This window comes from Rhinoraja longicauda, chromosome 15 (assembly GCF_053455715.1).
Source record: "Rhinoraja longicauda isolate Sanriku21f chromosome 15, sRhiLon1.1, whole genome shotgun sequence".
Classification (NCBI taxonomy): domain Eukaryota; kingdom Metazoa; phylum Chordata; class Chondrichthyes; order Rajiformes; family Arhynchobatidae; genus Rhinoraja; species Rhinoraja longicauda.
In genome coordinates this window covers 46641132-46660616 of record NC_135967.1, presented here as the reverse complement: position 1 = coordinate 46660616, position 19485 = coordinate 46641132, and the positions used below count along the sequence as shown (strand labels likewise).

At 48.0% G+C, this 19485-nt stretch overlaps 1 protein-coding gene across 1 annotated transcript in view; it reads right to left on the bottom strand.

Moving 5' to 3' along the window:
• Positions 1–385: 385 nt before the first annotated feature.
• Positions 386–19485, bottom strand: part of LOC144600702 (POU domain, class 3, transcription factor 4-B-like) — a 103849-nt gene continuing 84749 nt past the window's right edge. Inside the window, exon 2 of the mRNA XM_078412608.1 lies at positions 386–507. The gene's annotated coding sequence lies outside the window, so the exon portion shown is untranslated. The remainder of the gene's footprint in view (positions 508–19485) is intronic.

Below are 19485 nucleotides of genomic sequence, written 5' to 3'. Positions count from 1 at the left end.
GTCCCTAGTGTGTGTAGGATAGTGTTAATGTGCGGGGATCGCTGGGCGGCGCGGACTCGGTGGGCCGAAGGGCCTGTTTCTCTAAAACGAAATCTAAAAAATGTTCTCCGGGTGCTCCGCTTTCTTCACACAGTCCAAAGACGTACAAAGGGTTTGTAGGTTAATTGGCTTTGGTAAAAATTGTAAATTGTCCCCTAGCGTGTGTAGAACAATGCTAGTGGGCGGGGATCGCTGGTTGGCGTGGACTCGTCAGGCTGAAGGGCCTGTTTCCGCGCTGTATCTCTAAACTAAAGTAAACTTGAGAAGACAATCTCCTATGCATACCTAATATTGCCTTTTGACCAGAAGAGATTTCCAAATATCCGTCTTCGTTGCAGTTATGGTGTAGAGAGGGAAGCAAACCCTTGGCACAGTCGTCTTCCATGGTAATTTGTTTAAAGTATTCTCTGTGATGTAATGGATTTAGGGGTTTCTTGTCCACCGTGACTGCTGGGACAAAAACGACCTCTGGAGAGAGAAAATAAATACTTAGTGGGAATTAATAGACCGAAGCTTGTCCTTTCAATTCAGCACCTAGATGAGCTGTAGATATTATGATACAAGTTTTTCACCTGACACATTCATCAATAACGATTACATTCAGAAATGAATCTGCCTGGCTGGTTTCTAATAACTCGTGGCTCATTCTGTTGTACAATCTTCTGGTAGATTATTGATAATTCACGGATAGCAGCATAGTTTAGTTTAGATTTGTTTACAGATACAGCACGGAAACAGGCCCTTTGGCCCATCGTGTCTGCACTGACCAGCGATCCCCCGCACACTAGTTCTGCAGACGAGGGACAATTTACTGAAGCCAATTAATCTACAAACCCGCGCGTCTTCGGAGTGTGGGAAGAAACCGGATAAAATCCACGCGGTCACGGGGAGAACGTACAAACTCCGTACACACAGCACCCGTGCGCGGGATGGAACCCGGGTCTCTACCGCTGTGACGCGGCAACTCTACCACCGTGCGACCCTAATCTTGAAGGTATCGTATTTTCAGATTTATAATACAACAACATGCATGAGTACACATCAACACAAATAGGCGGCTGCAATGTTCTGCTGAAAAGTTGCATCAGTACAATTTTCAGCAAGTGGATATTACAAATGATTTGCTCACTTGAAGTCTTATTTCACCCTTAATCTAAAAAGTATATTTCACTGCACTGTCAGAAGGAAATGCAGTCCCATTTCAAGTTTGATAAACAATGAAGTGCATGATTCAAAATGCTTACATCGAGTGGAACTTTGTGATCTCACAATGGAGTTCATCAGTGAGTTCACAATAGTCTTCAGGCATCCAGCGAGGAAGGTTCTGTTGTGCCTTGTACTGTCGGTTTCAATCGTAGCTATGCCAATAAGAGACACAAAGTGTTGGAGTAACTCAACGGGCCAGGCAGCATCGCTGGAGAACATGCCTTGGTGACTTTACAACTTTGGAGATGCATCTCTCAACATAATGGATAGGTGATGTTTCAGGTTGGGACCTTTCATCAGACTGAAAATAGGCCCCCAACCCTAAAAATATCAGCTGTTCATGTTCTCCAGGGATGCTGCCTGACCCCTTGAGTTCCAGCGGAGCGGAGCAGTAGAGGACATCACGACTATGCTTGGCCAGGCCGACCCTGCAACACCACCGTGACAACGGACGTTCATGGGCAGGTCATGCACTTACAACTGGGATTCTGACCACTCTGTATACTGTCTCAGTGTAGCACTCCTATACACCTGTACTGTATCTGAGATGCTTATCTAAGATGTATCTAAGTGCTTATGTATAGTGATACTTATGCTGAACTGTGTACAACAATGAATTTTACTGTACCTCAGCACATGCGACAGATCAAGTACCATTGGACCATTGAGTTACTCCAGCTTCCCTTCTACACTGCTCCCACCTGCCTGCGTTTGGTCCATATCCCTCCAAACCTGTCCTATCCATGTACCTGTCCAATTGTTTCTTAACTGTTGCAAGAGTCCCTGCCTCAACTACCTCCTCTGGCAGCTCGTTCCATACACCCACCACCCATTGTGTGTAAATTTCAGACAGCATATCTGGAGAAAAGGAATATGTAACGTTTTGGGTCAAGACCCTTCTTCAGACAGAGTCAGGGGAAGAGGAAACAAGATAAATAGACGGTGATGTAGAACAAATGAATGAAAGATATGCAAAAAAAGATGTACGTATAAAGGCCATGGGGCGAGATGAAAACGAGTTCATAAGGTCATAAGTGATAGGAGCAGAGTTAGGCCATTCAGCCCATCAAGTCTACACCACCATTCAATCATGGCTGATTTATCTCTCTCTCCTAACCCCATTCTCCTGCCTTCTCCCCGTAACCCTTGACAGTTACAGACAATGAGACTCAACAAGACGACGTTGAAGTTGGTACGACTTGGGTGGGGGAGGGACGGAGAGAGAGGGGTTGGACAATTGCGAAATTGTCACAGTTGGCGACATTAAGGTTCTGCAGTGGATGTCGGGACAGTTTGGCCACCAGGTGGAGTATTTGTCATCTATTGCCTTCGTGGGTCTGACTACGTTGGGCTCAGAATATTCAGGGGCAGAATCTGGGATGCATTAACATTTTGAATTGTGTGTTCTAAACAAGCTTGTTTTTTTTTCTCTCTCTCTCAGTTTTTAAGTGTTATTCATTTAATTCCAAGCACCTCATTATTCAAGTGCATTATAGCTCTGCTGATGTTTGATGTGAATTTTTGGTGAAAATTATGCTCCCGTTTTAAGGATGCAATATTTAACAAATCCCTTCCAGGCTTAAAACACGACATGATTATTTCAACTGTAATAACAAAGTCATGATCATTGGCATAATTTGCAAGGATATTTTAGCTGAAGGAAGGCTCGACAAATATGAAGGCAAAGTACTTATTAAGAACAGTTGGTTAAATGCCACGTTGTCATTTATATGTGCTTGGACCATTACCAAAACTCATTCCTAAAAATGTATTAGCAGCAAAAAAAAAATTCACAGTGATTAACCTAAAACCTATCTGATAATGCCTCAGTGAAACTTTATTGTAAACTTTATTGTAAAAAAAATGTTGCCACAGACGGCTGTGGAGGCCAAATCATTGAGTATTTTTAAGGTGGAGATTGACAGATTCTTGATTAGTGCGGGTGTCAGGGGTTATGGGGAGAAGGCAGGAGAATGGGGTTAGGAGGGAGAGATAGATCAGCCATGATTGAATGGCGAAGTAGACTCGATGGGCCGAATGGCCTAATTCTGCTCCGATGACTAGGATCATTTATAATTTTACAGAAGCCAATTAACCTGCAAACCTGCACGTCTTTGGAGTGTGGGAGGAAACCGAAGCACCTGGTGAAAACCCACGCAGGTCACGGGGAGAACGTACAAACTCCGTGCAGACGGCGCCCGTAGTCGGGATGGAACCCGTGTCTCTGGCGCTGTGAGGCACGAATCTACCGCTACTCCACAATCAATCTTTTCCCGAGTTTCGAGGAATGAGCAGGGATTTTATTAAAAAACTAGACCAAGAGGACCCGTTGGGCCCAAACCTCTCCTGCATTGGTGCAGCACCCTCTCCTTCCCTCTCCCCATCCCCCTCCTCCCCTTCCCCTCTGCCCCTCCTCCCCTTGCCCTTCCTCTCACCCCTTCCCCTCCCCTTCCCCTCCCCCTTCCCCTCCCCCCTTCCCCTCCCCGCTTTCCCCTCCCCGCCTTCCCCTCCTCCCATTTCCCCTCCCCCTCTTCCCCTCCCCCTCTTCCCCTGCCCCCCTTCCCCTGTCCCCCTTCCCCTCCCCTATTCCCCTCCCCCCCTTCCCACCCCACTCCATCCCCCACAACCCCATTTATCCTCACTCCTCCCCCTTCCCTCCCTAGGAGATAGATTTAAACTTTAAAATGTGAATAACTTTTAAAATATAACACCGATTTCAATGAAACTTCCATCAGCACTAAAGGGACGAAGATGAGTAAGGTGGGCCTAAAATTGTCACGCTATCGTGTACCGTTTTGGCTGTAGTTCAGGAACAAACAAACGAGAGTTTTAGTGTGTAGATACAAGACCGGGAGAGGTCAGGGCAGAGTTGTTGCTGGTACACATTTCCACCAGTGGGGGAATCCCAAATGAGAAGCCGCAGGTACAGGTTAAGGGAGCTGCTGATTCAACATTGAGACGTGTGGGGACTTCCCATGGGTTTGGTGAATTTGCTGAACTCTCCACCCTGGAGCTTTGCGGAGGTTAGTTCCAAGAAGCAGAGACATCTTTGAAAGATCAAGGGATTGAGTGGTGTGGGGGAACTGGCACAGAGGAGGTGGTTATTGACTGGCCATGAAATATTTACAGGCCACGTAGCTATTCCTATTTCCTTGTGTTCTCAAAGACCATTCGTCTTACCAAGAGGAACCTGGCATGGGGGGTGGGGGGGCGGGGGGGTCTGCCGAGAACAAAGAGGGACTTGGGGTGAGGGTGGGTGGGAATGAGGGGTGGGAGCACATGAAGGATTAGGGCCCATTGGAACTATAATGAATACTTTTTGTAACTTGCAACCGCACGAGATGCAACACCTGTCCCTTTACCTCCCCCCTCAACTCCATCCAAGGACCCAAACAGTCTTTCCAGGTGAGACAGAGGTTCACCTGCACATCCTCCAACCTCATCTATTGCATCCGCTGCTCTAGATGTCAACTTATTTACATCGGCGAAACCAAGCGCAGGCTCGGCGATCACTTCGCTGAACACCTGCGCTCGGTCCGCATTGACCAAACTGATCTCCCAGTGGCCGAGCACTTCAACTCCCCCTCCCACTCCCAGTCTGACCTTTCTGTCATGGGCCTCCTCCAGTGCCATAGTAAGGCCAACCGGAAATTGGAGGAACAGCACCTCATATTTCGCCTGGGCAGTTTGCAGCCCAGAGGTATGAACATTGACTTCTCCAACTTTAGATAGTTCCTCTGTCCCTCTCTTCCCCTCCTCCTTCCCAGATCTCCCTCTACCCTCCTGTCTCCACCTATATCCTTCCTTTGTCCCGCCCCCCTGACATCAGTCTGAAGAAGGGTCTCGACCCGAAACGTCACCCATTCCTTCTCTCCCGAGATGCTGCCTGACCTGCTGAGTTACTCCAGCATTTTGTGAATAAATACCTTCGATTTGTACCAGCATCTGCAGTTATTTTCTTATACTTTTTGTAACTTGGTCGGCGCCCTTTATGTGGTGACTCTTTGCATACCTGTGTATTGTACGCAAAAACAAAGAGTGTGGCTGTACCAAGTACATGTGACTATAATAAAGTATCAAACAATAAAGTACCAATCATTGGCACATTATTTGGTCGTGTACTACCTAGAAAGTAAATGATATTGCCCAGGAGAGACTTGAATAATAACAGATGTGATCACAAGCATTGACAACAGTGGGTGACACCATTGCAGGTCTTTATCTTAAGCATTTAATTTTCAAAAATGAACCTTCAATGCAATGAAGTCAATATATTTCAGTAAATAATATGATGATGTCTTACAAATATAGAAACATGGAAAAATAGGTGCAGGAGTAGGCCATTCGGCCCCTCGGGCCAGCACCGCCATTCAATATGATCGTGGCTGATCATCTAAAATCAGTGCCCCGTTCCTGTTTTCTCCCCATATCCCGTGATTCCATTAACACTAAGTGCTAAATCTAACTCTCACTTCAAAACATCCAGTGAATTGGTCTCCACTGCCTTCTGTGGCAGAGAATTCCACAGAACCACAACACTCTGGGTGAAGAAGTTTTTCCTCATTTCAGTCCTAAATGGCCGACCCCTTATTCTTAAACTGTGACTCCTGGTTCTGGACTCCCCCAACATCGGGAACATTTTATCCTGCATTTAACCTGTTCAATCCTTTAAGAATTTTATATGTTTCTATAAGATCCCCTCTCATCCTTCTAAATTCAAGTGAATACAAGCCCAGTCGACCCATTCTTTCATCAAATGTCAGTCCCGCCATCCCGGGAATTAACATAGAAACATAGAAACATAGAAAATAGGTGCAGGAGTAAGCCATTCGGCCCTTCGAGCCTGCACCGCCATTCAATATGATCATGGCTGATCATCCAGCTCAGTATCCTGTACCTGCCTTCTCTCCATACCCCTTGATCCCTTTAGCAAAAAGGGCCACATCTAACTCCCTCTTAAATATAGCCAATGAACTGGCCTCAACTACCTTCTGTGGCAGAGAATTCCACAGACTCACCACTCTCTGTGTGAAGAAATGTTTTCTCATCTCGGTCCTAAAAGACTTCCCCCTTATCCTTAAACTGTGACCCCTGGTTCTGGACTCCCCCAATATCGGGAACAATCTTCCCGCATCTAGCCTCTCCAACCCCTTAAGAATTTTAAATGTTTCTATAAGATCCCCCCTCAGTCTTCTGGTGAACCTACGCTGCACTCCCTCAATAGCAAGAATGTCCTCCTCAAATTAGGAGACCAAAATTGCACACAATATTCCAGGTGCGGTCTCACCAGGGCCCTGCACAACTGCAGTTCGACCTCCTTGCTCCTAAACTCAATTCTATCTCGCAATGAAGGCCAACATGCCATTGGCTTTCTTCACTGCCTGTTGTACTTGCATGCTTACTTACAGTGACTGATGTACAAGCACACCCAGGTCTCGTTGCACCTCCCCTTTTCCTAATCTGACACCATTCAGATAATAATCTGCCTTCCTGTTCTTGCCACCAAAGTGGATAACCTCACATTTATCCACATTATACTGCATCTGCCATGTATCCGCCCACTCACCCAACCTGTCCAAGTCACCTTGCAGCCTCATAGCATCCTCCTCGCAGCTCACACTGCCACCCAGCATTGTGTCATCCGCAAACTTGGAGATGTCACATTTAATTCCCTCGTCTAAATCGTTAATGTATATTGTAAGTAGCTGGGGTCCCAGCACCGAGCCTTGCGGCACCCCACTAGTCACTGCCTGCCATTCTAAAAAGGACCCGTTAATTCTGACTCTTTGCTTCCTGTCTGCCAACCAGTTCTCTATCCATGTCAATACCCTACCCCCAATACCATGTGCTCTAATTTGCGCACTAATTTCTTGTGTGGGACCTTGTCAAAGGCTTTTTGAAGTCAAGTCAAGTCAAGTTTATTTGTCACATACACATACAAGATGTGCAGTGAAATGAAAGATTACCCACAGTCCAACAATAAGACCAATAAAAATAAGCAAGAAACATCCATCACAGTGAGTCTCCTCCAGTCACCTCCTCACTGTGATGGAAGGCCAGAATGTCTTTTCTCTTCCCCTGCCGTCTTCTCCCGCGGTCAGGCTGTTGAAGTTGCCACGTTCCAGGCCGCGCCGGACGGTGAAAGGTCCGCAGCGGGCTGACCCAAGCGCCACGATTCGGGGCGGGCGAAGACGCTGCCGCTGCACGTCGGGGCGGTCGTGGCTCCCGACATTGAAGCCCCCGCCGGGCAGAGAAAAATCCCGCGGCCTATTTCAGGCCGTGCCGGACGGTGAAAGGTCCGCGGTGGGCCGACCCAAGCCCCGCGATCCAGGGCGGGCGAAGACGCTGCCGCTGCCGGAGCTCCCGATGTCGGCCCCCACCCAGGGGCCTGCGAGCTTCCGACGTTCACGCGGCCGAAGCTTCCGAAGGCGAGTCGCAGCCACTCCTGCTGCGCCACATCCACTGGCTCGCCCTTATCCATTCTACTTGTCACCAAAAAATTCCAGAAGATTAGCCAAACATGATTTCCCCTTCACAAATCCATGCTGACTTTGACCGATCCTGTCACTGCTTTAGTTTAGGATACAGCGTGAAAACTGACCCTTCTGCCCACCGAGTCCGTGCCAACCAGTGATCACCTGTACACAAGCACTACCCACTAGGGCCAATTTACAGAAGCCAATTAACCTGCAAACATGCACGTCTTTGGAATGTGGAAGAAAACCGGAGCACCCGGTAGGAAGAAACGTATAAGATTATTAAGGGGTTGGACACGTTAGAGGCAGGAAACATGTTCCCAATGTTGGGGGAGTCCAGAACCAGGGGCCACAGTTTAAGAATAAGGGGTAGACCATTTAGAACAGAGATGAGGAAGAATATTTTCACTCAGAGATTTGTGAAGCTGTGGAATTCTCTGCCTCTGAAGGCAGTGGAGGCCAATTCTCTGGATGCTTTCAAGAGAGAGCTCTTAATGATAGCGGAGTCAGGGGGTATGGGGAGAAGGCAGGAACGGGGTACTGATTGTGCATGATCAGCCATGATCATGGTAAATGACGGTGCTGGCTCGAAGGGCCGAATGGCGTACTCCTGCACCTATTGTCTATTTAGAACTGAGATGAGGAAGATCTTTTTCAGTCAGAGAGTTGTGAATCTGTGGAATTCTCTGCCTCAGAAGGCAGTGGAGGCCAATTCTCTGAATGCATTCAAGAGAGAGCTAGATAGAGCTCTTAAGGATAGCGGAGTCAGGGGGTATGGGGAGAAGGCAGGAACGGGGTACTGATTGAGAATGATCAGCCATGATCACATTGAATGGCAGTGCTGGCTCGAAGGGCCGAATAGCGTCCTCCTGCACCGATTGTCTATTGTCTATTAAGAACGTGCAAACTCCACACAGACAACACCAGTAGTCAGGATCAAAGTGTAAGAGAATACGCTTATGGCAAATCAATCCAGTATATTACTTTTTTACTGAGAAACTGCTTCAGTCTTAAGCAAATAGATCCTTTGGACAGGAGATTTATTTAGATAAAATTTTGATTTTTATTGACCTAGGCTTCTACAAGGATTGCAAAGTGGTAATTAGTTCAAGCTGGATTTGTGAAAAGTACCTGTACATTATTCAGTTCTCATTTTCACTTCATTGTTAAATCATAAAATGTAGTCATGGTTTGGGTTCTAGATGGCAGTAGTGAGCTATTCTTCTGCAAAGAAACCTACTTATGAAGAAAGATTCTGAAGAAGGGTCTAAACGTGAAACGTGACCCAGAGATGCTGCCTGACCCGCTGAGTTACTCCAGCATTTTGTGTCTATCTTCAAAAGACACAAACTTGGATGCCTTTAGTCATCAGTAAAGCCCAGGGTGTTTTGGCTCCAGGTCTCTCCACAGCCAATTCTTTGAGGACGGAGATGAGGAGAAATTTATTTAGTCATCGGGTGGTGAATCTGTGGAATTCTTTGACACAGAAGGCTGTGGAGGCCAAGTCAGTGGATATTTTTATGGCAGTTGATTGATAGATTCTTGATTGGTACGGGTGTCCGAGGTTATGGGGGAGAAGGCAGGAGAATGGGGTTCGGAGAGAGAGATAGATCAGCCATGATTGAATGGCGGAGTAAGCATGATGGGCCGAATGGCCTAATTCTACTCCTGTCCCTTTTACCCAGAGTAGGGGAATCAACAACCAGAGGACATAGGTTTAAGGTGAGAGGGAAAGATTTAATAGGAACCTGAGGGACAACGTTTACCACACAGAGGGTGGTGGGTGTGCGGAACGAGCTGCCAGAGTAGGTAGTTGAGGCTGGGATTATAACAACATTTAAGAGACACTTGGACAGGGACATGGATAGATTTAGATTTTTAGATTTAGATTTAGAGATACAGCGCGGAAACAGGCCCTTCGGCCCACAGGGTCCGCGCCGCCCAGAGATCCCCGCACATTAACACTATCCTACCCACACTAGGGACCATTTTTACATTTTACCAAGTCAATTAACCTACAAACCTGCACGTCTTTGGAGTGTGGGAGGAAACCGAAGATCTCGGAGAAAACCCACGCAGGTCACGGGGAGAACGTACAAACTCCGTACAGACGGCGCCCGTAGTCAGGATCGAACCTGAGCCTCAGGCGCTGCATTCGCTGTAAGGCAGCAACTCTACCGCTGCGCCACTGTGCCTATCCGATAGGACAGGTCTGGAAGGATCTGGGCCAAACGCAGGCAAATGGGACCAGTGTAGATGGGGCATGTTGGTCGGCGTGGACCTAGTTGGGCCAAAGGGCTTGTTTCCGCACTGCAAGAGAGAGGTGAATTCAGATGTGCGTTGATTCCTACAGCTGGCATCCCATGTGGGCCCCTCGCCATCTGCCACCTACTTGTCACCACCTCGACAAGATCATCCAACAGCACATTGCCAGCTCCCTCTCTGCCAACGCTGAGCTCCAACTCACCACCACCTCTCTTGGCTTCACCACCGACGCCAAGCTGGATCTAGGACAAGCAGCCTGGTATCGTGGGCTGAGCGGAACTCTCCTCCAGCTCAGCACGGGGGAAGGCCAAAGCCACTCCCTTAGATCCCTGTCCAAACTCCGCTCCTCCAGCCAGCCACTCCATTCTTCATCCAAAGCGGAGCCAGATTGTTCACAGCCCTGGTGCCACCACCTGACGCCCAAGATGTGTCTGTGCCCGCGTAACTGTGCCACCACTAAGACTTCTATCTCTACACGGAGGGCGATGCCTGGATCTGGCGCTGCCTCAGCACAGCAGCTGTGGAAACCTCACCCTCTTCACCAGACGTGAGGATCTCAATGCATTCCCCATTCTTCCCCCCCCCCTCCACCACGTCCAAGGCCGTGCAAACGTCTGCTGTTTCCGCACTAAAACTCTCCAGGTTACATCCGCGTCGTTTAGTTTAGAGATACAGCGCGGAAACAGGCCCTTCGGCCCACCGAGTCCGCGCCGACCAGCGATCCCCGCACACTAACACTATCCCACACACACTAGGGACAATTTACATTGGCCAGATGTTTTACCAAAGCCTATTAACTTACAAACCTGCACGTCTTTGGAGTGTGGGAGGATTCCACAGATTCACCACTCTCTGTGTGAAGAAATGTTTTCTCATCTCGGTCCTAAAAGACTTCCCCCTTATCCTTAAGCTGTGACCCCTGGTTCTGGACTTCCCCAACATCGGGAACAATCTTCCCGCATCTAGCCTCTCCAACCCCTTAAGAATTTTATATGTTTCTATAAGATCCCCCCCTCAGTCTTCTAAATTCCAGCGAGTACAAGCCGAGTCTATCCAGTCTTTCTTCATATGAAAGTCCTGCCATCCCAGGGATCAATCTGGTGAACCTTCTCTGTACTCCCTCTATGGCAAGAATGTCTTTCCTCAGATTAGGAGACCAAAACTGTACGCAATACTCCAGGTGCGGTCTCACCAAGGAATGGGCGATGTTTTGGGTCGAGACCCTTCTTCAGACTGATGTCAGGGGATGGGGGCGGGGTCCCATTCCTTTTCTCCAGAAATGCTGCCTGACCCACTGAGTTACTCCAGCAGTTTGTGTCTATGCTGAACGTAGAGGTGTTTTCACTCTCTGAGTCCACAGTCAGTGGCAGGAGCAATGTACTCTGGCCCGGCCTGTGTCAATCTTACTTTGCGGCTCAGGTGCCGGCTGTCGTGTGGCAGCTGCTGAGATGTGCCGCTGAGTCTGATCCGTCAGTGGAACATCGGAACCGACGTGCAGTTGCAACCTGTCATTCCTCGGGAGTCCACACCTGAGACCATCCCAACGAGCAAACCTGCCAAACGTTTCACCTCATTGCCAGTCTGACTGCAGGAGGCTTCATTGCATTCCAGAACATTCCGGTTGAGGATGCACTTCAGAATGGACAGGTACGTGAGGAGGAATGTGTGAGGTTTTGGTCTCCAAACTTCAGGAAGGACATTCTTGCTATTGACGGAGTGCAGCGTAGGTTCACGAGGTTAATAACAATAATAATAATAATAATAATAATAATATATTCCTTTATTCGTCCCACACCGGGGAAGTTTACAGTATTACAGCAGCAATGTGGATAGCAAGATATCATTCATTATAAATAAAAGTAAAGACAAGGATAAATTGTCATCAGTTTTCTGTGTTTTCTTAACTGTTACTGTTGACTCGTCTGCTGGGAGCAGTGCAGTAATTCCCGGGATGGCGGGACTGTCGTACGATGAAAGACTGGAGCGACTGGGCTTGTATACGCTGGAATTTAGAAGGATGGGAGGGGATCTTATTGAAACATATAAGATTATTAAGGGGTTGGACACGTTAGAGGCAGGAAACATGTTCCCAATGTTGGGGGAGTCCAGAACCAGGGGCCACAGTTTAAGAATAAGGGGTAGACCATTTAGAACAGAGATGAGGAAGAATATTTTCACTCAGAGATTTGTGAAGCTGTGGAATTCTCTGCCTCTGAAGGCAGTGGAGGCCAATTCTCTGGATGCTTTCAAGAGAGAGCTCTTAATGATAGCGGAGTCAGGGGGTATGGGGAGAAGGCAGGAACGGGGTACTGATTGTGCATGATCAGCCATGATCATGGTAAATGACGGTGCTGGCTCGAAGGGCCGAATGGCGTACTCCTGCCCCTATTGTCTATTGAAAGGTTTAGAGGAATAAGGGCCAAACGCAGGCACGGTGGCGCAGCGGTAGAGTTGCTGCCTCACAGCACCAGCGACCCGGGTTCCATCCTGACTACGGGCGCTGTCTGTACGGAGTTTGTACGTTCTCCCGGTGATCGCGTGGGTTTTCTCCAGGTGCTCCGGGTTCTTCCCACACTCCAAAGATGTGCAGGTTTGTAGGTTAATTGGCTTTTTATCATTTTAAATTGTCCCTAGTGTGTAGCAAAGCGCCAGTATACGGAGTAATTGTCAGTCGGTGCGGACTCGGTGAGCTGAAGGGTCTGTTTCCGCGCTGTATCTCTAAACCAAACTAAAGTGGGACTAGCTTAGATGTGACATCTTGGTCGGCAATGGGCAAGTTAGGCCGAAGGGCCTGTTTCCACGCTGAATGACTCTAACATTCCCCTGGGCTCTGCCACTCACTGTGAAGGTCCTGCCCAGGTATGACTTCCCTAAATACTACACCTCGCACTTATCTGCATTCATATGTTGTAGGAGTAGAATTAGACTATTTGGCCCATCAACTCTACTCCGCCATTCAATCATGGCCGGTCTATCTTTCCCTCTGTGCAAGTAGACGTGTGATGGTCTTGGCATCATGTTCAGCACAGACGTTGTGGGCTGAAGGGCCTGTTCCTGTGCTGCTCTATGTAAATGGCAAGGCAGGTTGGCAGCAATGTGGTCTACCTGCAGTCGGCAGGTCAGGCAGGACCAGCAGAAAGACAAACAGGGCTAACTTCACATCAAAGCCCCTTTGACAATTTACATGACTATTTATAGTGCCTGGGATTTTTTATTCCTATTTATTTACTTTTACTTCCGAATAAACTTTGGTGCAGGTTCCATGAGGGCACAGATGAGGCCCAGTCAGTCACACAGTCACACAGCGAGAAGACAGGCCATTCGGCCCAACTTGAGGAGCTGCAGCTGCTAGTTACAAGGCAGCACGGTGGTGCAGCGATAGACTTGCCGCCTCACAGCGCCAGAGACCCGGGTTCCATCCTGACCACGGGTGCTGTCTGGACGGAGTTTGTACGCTCTCCCCGTGACCTGCGTGGGTTTTCTTCGAGATCTTCGGTTTCCTCCCACACTCCAAAGATGTGCAGGTTTGTAGGTTAATTGGCTTGGTATAAAGGTAAATTGGCCCTAGTGTGTGTAGGGAGATGTTAATGCGTGGGGATCGCTGGTCAGTGAGGACTCGGTAGACTGAAGGGCCTGTTTCTCTAAACTAAGCTAAACATGTCCCATCTACACTAGTCCCACTTGCCAGCGTTTGGCCCACATCCTTCTAACTTGGACAGGTTGTGTGAGTGGGCGGATGCATGGCAGATGCAGTTTAATGTGGATAAGTGCGAGGTTATCCACTTTGGTGGTAAGAATAGGAAGGCAGAGTATTATCTGAATGGTGTCAAGTTAGGAACAGGAGACGTACAACGAGATCTGGGTGTCCTAGTGCATCAGTCACTGAAAGGAAGCATGCAGGTACAGCAGGCAGTGAAGAAAGCCAATGGAATGTTGGCCTTCATAACAAGAGGAGTTGAGTATAGGAGCAAAGAGGTCCTTCTGCAGTTGTACAGGGCCCTAGTGAGACCGCACCTGGAGTACTGTGTGCAGTTTTAGTCTCTAAATTTGAGGAAGGATATTCTTTGCCATTGAGGGCGTGCAGCGTAGGTTTACTAGGTTAATTCCCGGAATGGCGGGACTGTCATATGTTGAAAGACTGGAGCGACTAGGCTTGTATACACTGGAATTTAGAAGGATGAGAGGAGGTCTTATCGAAACGTATAAGATTATTAAGGGGTTGGACATGTTAGAGGCAGGAAACATGTTCCCAATGTTGGGAGAGTCCAGAACAAGGGGCCACAGTTTAAGAATAAGGGGTAGGCCATTTAGAACTGAGATGAGGAAAAACTTTTTTAGTCAGAGAGTTGTGAATCTGTGGAATTCTCTGCCTCGGAAGGCAGTGGAGGCCAATTCTCTGAATGCATTCAAGAGAGAGCTGGATAGAGCTCTTAAGGATAGCGGAGTCAGGGGGTATGGGGAGAAGGCAGGAACGGGGTACTGATTGAGAATGATCAGCCATGATCACATTGAATGGCGGTGCTGGCTCGAAGGGCCGAATGGCCTCCTCCTGCACCTATTGTCTATTGTCTATAAACCTGTCCTATCCATGCACCTGTCTAATTGGTTCAAAAGCATTGCTACAGTCCCTGCCTCAACTACCTCCTCCGGCAGCTCGTTCCATGCCCCCACCACCCTTTGTCTCCAGGACTATCTCTGATTTCATCACCTCTGGTGATCTGACCTCGGTGCTCATCGTTCCCCAGCCCCGCACAGCCCGCTTCCACCTCCGCCTCCTCCTTTTGACAAAGCCCCTCCACTGTCAGTCTGAAGAAGGTTCCCGACCCGAAATGTCTCCAGAGATGCTGCCTGACCTGTTGAGTTACTCCAGCACTCTGCGTCTATGTCCAGTAACTAACGCCTGATTTTCTCATATTTCGGGTGAAAAGCAGTTTTACGAACTTGCAGTGTCTTCCCCTCTCTGAATATAATCACTTCCAACACCATCTGTAGTGTCTTTGGGAAGTGGCCTGTGGGAGTGTATTGCAGAACTGGTGAGTTTTCTATTATATAAACTCCAGGAGACACAAGAAGATTCATTCAGAACATGTGCCACTGTTTCATCAACACTGAATTGTACATGCTTACATCGCTAATAACATTATGCCATTGCCTTCTAAATACTTGCTTTTAAATAGTTTGACTTTCGATATCTATGGACTAAAACTCTCGTTTGTTATCTTGTTTGTGACTGAACTTCAGCCAAAACGGCACACGACAGCGCCACAATTTTAGGCCCACCTTACTCACCATTGTCACTTTAGTGATAATGCAAGTAGTTTCTTAGATTTAGAGATACAGCGCGGAAACAGGCCCTTCGGCCCACCGACTCCACGCCGCCCAGCGATCCCCGCACATTAACACTATCCTACACACACTAGGGACAATATTTACATCTACCCAGCCAATTAACCTACAAACCTGCACGTCTTTGGAGTGTGGGAGGAAACTGAAGATCTCGGAGAAAACCAACGCAGGTCACGGGGAGAACGTACAAACTCCGTACAGACGGCGCCCGTAGTCAGGATCGAACCTGAGTCTCCGGCGCTGCATTCGCTGTAAGACAGCAACTCTACCGCTGCGCCACTGTGCCGCCCAATTTAATTTTATTTATTTTTATTGAAATCGGTATTATATTTTTAAAGTTATTCACGTTTTAAAGTTTAAAAGGAGGGGAGGGGGAGGAGGGGGGGGGGGGGGGAAGAGGGGGGGAGAAGGGAGAGGGGGGGGGTTGAGGAGAGAGGGGAAGGGGGGAGAACAGGGTGCTGCATCAATGCAGGAGAGGTTTGGGCCCAACGGGTCCACTTTGTCTAGTTGGTTTTAAATATGTCTCATTGATTTACTTTAGACATACTTTGCCCCCAGTGTTTAGTTTAGTTTAGTTTAGTTTAGTTTAGAGAGGCAGAGCTGAAACAGGCCATTCGGCCCACTGAGTCCGTGCCGACCAATGATCCTCGCACACTAGCACTATCCTACACACACTAAGGGACAATTTACAATTTGTTACCAAAGCCAATCAACGTTAAAAAAAACCTGTACGTCTTTGGGATGTGGGCGGAAACTGGAGCACCCGGAGAAAACCCACGCAGTCCCAGGGAGAAGGTACAAACTCCGTGCAAACAGTGCCCCTGGTCTGGATCGAACTCTGGGTCTCTGGCGCCGTGAGGCAGCAACTCTGCTAATCAGGGGTGAATTCTGGGGCGATGATTTTCTGACCCGACCACACCTGTACAGTCGTTAGAAATGATAGACCATGATTAGCATGTTTGCAGATGACACTAAAATGGGTGGTTTTGTAGATGGTGAAGGTGGTTGTGAAAGATTGCAGCAGGATCTTGATCGGTTGGCCAGGTGGGCTGAGGAATGGTTGGTGGAATTTAATACAGAGAGATGTGAGATGTTGCATTTTGGGACTTCTATCATGAGCAGGACCTACAAGGTGAACGGTGGGGTTATAGGGAGTGTTGTAGAGCAGAGGGTTTCAGGAGTCCAGCTACATAGTTCATGGGTAGATAGACTTTTGGCACATTGGCCTTCATCAGTCAGAGTATTGAGTATACAAGTTGGGAGGTCATGTTGCAGTTGTACAAGATGTTGTTGAGGCCACATTTGTACATGGGAGAGGGGGGGGTTGAGGAGAGAGGGGAAGGGGGGAGAACAGGGTGCTGCATCAATGCAGGAGAGGTTTGGGCCCAACGGGTCCACTTTGTCTAGTTGGTTTTAAATATGTCTCATTGATTTACTTTAGACATACTTTGCCCCCAGTGTTTAGTTTAGTTTAGTTTAGTTTAGTTTAGAGAGGCAGTTGTACAAGATGTTGTTGAGGCCACATTTAAAATATTGTGTTAAGTTCTGGGCACCATGTTATAGAAAGCACTCGAGGGTGTGAGCTATAGGGGGAGGTTGAGTAGGCTGGGACTCTATTTCTAGCAGTGCAAGAGGATGAGGGGTGATCTTACAGAGGTGTTCAAAATCATAAAAGGAATAGATTGGGTAGACGCACAGTTTTGCCCAGAATAGGGGAATCGAGAACCAGAGAACATAATTTTAAAACGAGGGAGAAAGATTTAATGGGAACCTGCGGGGCTAACTTTTTTTACACAAAGGTGGTGGGTTTATGGGACAGGTGGCCGGAGGAGGTAGTTAAGGCTGTACCAGGGGCAGCACGGAGGCTCAGCGGTAAGTTGTTGCCTTACAGCGTTTTCAGCGCCGGAGATCCGGGTTCGATCCTGACTACGGGTGCTGTCTGTACGGAGTTGGTAGGTTAATCAGTTTGCTGTAGTTGTAAATTGTCCCTAATGTGTGTAGGATAGTGTTAGTGTGCGGGGATCGCTGGTCAGCGCGGACCCGGGGGGCCGAAGGGCCTGTGTCTATAAAACTAAAAAGACCATCGCAACATTTAAGAGACATTTGGACAGGTACATGGATAGGACAGGTTTGGAGGGATATGGAACAAATGCGGGACTCGTGTAGATGGGGCATGTTGGCTGGGGTGGGCAAGTTGGGCCGAAGGGCCTGTTTCCACTCTGTATCACTCTATGACTCTATTTACCATGAACAATTATAGTTGGCAAATACAATCACATTCACAATTACATTGCATCCCGTACCTTGACTTTAATTAACAGGTTAAGAAAGAGAACAGAAGGTGAGAGGAATGTGCTTGGCATTTAACGTTGTCAGTGCGACCTAAATTGTATCCTTATCAACGAGTTTAATATGAAAACTAAATTAAAGGAGAAGAAACTGTGATACCTTTGTTAATTAAATTTTATTATCTATCTCTGTTCCAAAGTGACAAGGTTTCAGACTGGCTTGATTATTTCCAGGATTTTTGTTTAAACAGTAGAGCATAATTTACAGAATTCGTGAAGCTTTTCTTTTCAATCAGTGCACCTTGTGATGCATAAGATAGACACAAAAAGCTGGAGTAACTCAGCGGGTCAGACAGCATCTCTGGAGAAAAGGAATAGGTGACGTTTCGGGTCAAGACCCCTCTTCAGACTGAGAGTCGGGGGAGAGGCAAACGAGAGATAGAGACGGTGACATAGAGATAGTTTAGTTTAGTTTAGAGATACAGCGCAGAAACAGGCCCTTTCGGCCCACCGGGTCCGCGCCGACCAGCGATCCCCGCACACTAACACTATCCTATACCCACGAAGGACAATTAAAAAAAAAAAATTTACCACGCCAATTAACTTACAAACCTGCACATCTTTGGAGTGTGGGAGGAAACTGAAGATCTCGGAGAAAACCCACGCAGGTCACGGGGAGAACGTACAAACTCCGTACAGACGGCACCCGTAGTTGTGAACGAACCCGGTTCTCCGGCGCTGTGAGGCAGCAACTCTACCGCTGCGCCACCGTGCCGCCCAATGTTGGCCTTCAATCAGAATTTGTTGTTCGCTCTGTTGCAAAGGAAGGAATCAGTGAAAGGGTTTCATAGACAGCGTATCACTCTACCGCTTTGGGCAACTTCGCCGCCATTGTTTTGCAGTCATTGTTATTTCCCAGTATCTTTTTGGTTCATCCTTCTCGACACATTTGCTTCTAATGTCCACCTGCCTGCCTCCCAAAGCTGGCACCAACAGACAGCAAACACCAAACCATCAAACCAAAGCCAGTCGACTCGATTCCTGCTTGTGGTTCTGATTGACTAGGTTGCCTCCTTGGGATTTCAAGCCTGACAGCGATTCTTCATTCAGTCGCGTCGTTAGTGAATCGGTCCCAAATTACGACGCTGCGATCTGTTACCATCGGCAACACGAGGCACGGAAAGCAACGGAGACGTGGATTTGAACAGAAAGCGCGGCCCAGGACCAAGTTCAAGTTCATGTTCACAAGTTCTAGGAGCAGAAATAACCCATTCGGCCCATCAGGTCTACCCCACCATTCAATTGTGGCTGATCTATCTCTCCCTCCCAACCCCATTCTCCTGCCTTCTCCCCATAACCCCTGACACCCGCACTAATCAAGAATCTGTCAATCTCCGCCTTAAAAATATCCATTGAGTTGGCCTCCACAGCCGTCTGTAGCAATGAATTCCACAGATTCACCACCCTCTGACGAAATAAATTCCTCCCCACCTCCATTCTGAAGGTACATCGATTTATTCCGAGGCTGCGGGTCCCTCGGTCCTAGACTCTGCCACGAGTGGAAACACCCTCTCCGCATCCACTCTTTCCAGCCCTTTCAGTGTTCGGTGCGTTTCAATGAGGTCCCCCCCATGCAGAGAGGGGAATGATTGACAATGATCAGCCATGATCACATTGAATGGCGGTGCTGGCTCGAAGGGCCGAATGGCCTCCTCCTGCACCTATTGTCTATAAAGGGCTGGAAAAGATGCAGAAATGCAGTCAAGCAGTAAATTGCCCGGCTGCGGATGTAGTTCACATTGAGATGGCGGGTTTGCCGCTTCATGGCTACAAACGCTCGACTGGGAAATTCCGATCGCCGCTAG